Consider the following 1283-nt stretch of genomic DNA (forward strand, 5'->3'; position numbering starts at 1 on the left):
TTTTCCACATTTCCCTTAAGTCAACCCATCTGAAGTGAGTTCATCATTTGATCAGTCTCAGCCCATCGTGAGAGGCGCTAATCCACCGCAGGATGATTTTCTTTAAGCACGCATGGTGAGAAGTGAAGTGACAAAGCACTCCAAGCAAGTGTGAAACCAGATTCCTCCTGGGGCCCCCCCATCCACTGTCACTCTGAGCCGGAGATGATTGACTCGGCGGACACTTTCTCCCTTTGGAACACGGTATTTGCTAAAAACACGGGCATATTAGCCCGGAGAAGAATGTGGCAGCTTGTCATTTGTGACGACGAGTATGGAGGAGGCTAGAGAGTCACATGGCTTGACTTAAATCAGACTTGAGTCACCAATCTTCAAGACTTGCTTGGATCAAATTGATCAGAGATTCGATTTGACTTTGGCTTGGTATCCATGACTCAACTTTGCTTGCCTGGTTACATTTGGAAAACGTGCTTAGCCTAAGTGACTTGATTGGGATTTGGACTTGACTTGACTTTCATTACTGCCTTACTGTAACTTAACTAAGGTTAAGACTTGAGACTTACTACTTTGCAAGCCACTAGTAATCCACCTGGAGTCTCATGTTCTTTCCCAGTCTTTTTTGGATTCTTCCTGGATCATCCACAGTTCCGTTCATCAAAACCAGTCCTGGAACTTTTCTGACACACCTCATGTCACTTACTCCCACCACTGGCGAGGGCCAAACATGCTAAATAAAACCTTCCTTTGGCCAGGGTGCGAATTTGTGGAGAAGGTGTTCCAGGGCAGCTCAGGTCAACCAGGACACTTGTATGTAGGGCATTTGTATTCAATTCGTCCCTACCTCCCTTCCACCTCCTTCAAATTGTTTCCAGCCCACGGCCATCACGACGCTGTCAACTGCTTCTCTCTTCCTTGGAGTCTCCAATCACACACAATTCCATCATCATTCCTTCTCTCCGCTTTGAGTCTTCACTTACACAAACAGACTAAAAAAGGGGGTTGGGACGGGGTGGAGTGGGGGGGGGGGGGCTTCTGTCTGAGCTATGCAGCGTGCATGTGTGTGCGCGCACGGCCTTGCTCTTGAACCGCCGTGAAAGGTCGCCCCTCCAAAAAGGCAGCGCTTGCCATAATTCCACTGCGACTGAAACTATGTCTCGTGATTTCATGCATGCTTGGTTGAGGTAATCAATCTCTTTGAAGTAGTGGCCTGTCTCATTTGGAAACCAAATAAATGGACAATTTCACTGAGTTGTTTGACATCAGGTTTAACTGATTGTGGAAAA

The sequence above is a fragment of the Leptonotus elevatus genome, chromosome 20 (genome assembly GCF_054856555.1).
Source record: "Leptonotus elevatus isolate MCC_2025b chromosome 20, RoL_Lele_1.0, whole genome shotgun sequence".
Lineage (NCBI taxonomy): Eukaryota > Metazoa > Chordata > Actinopteri > Syngnathiformes > Syngnathidae > Leptonotus > Leptonotus elevatus.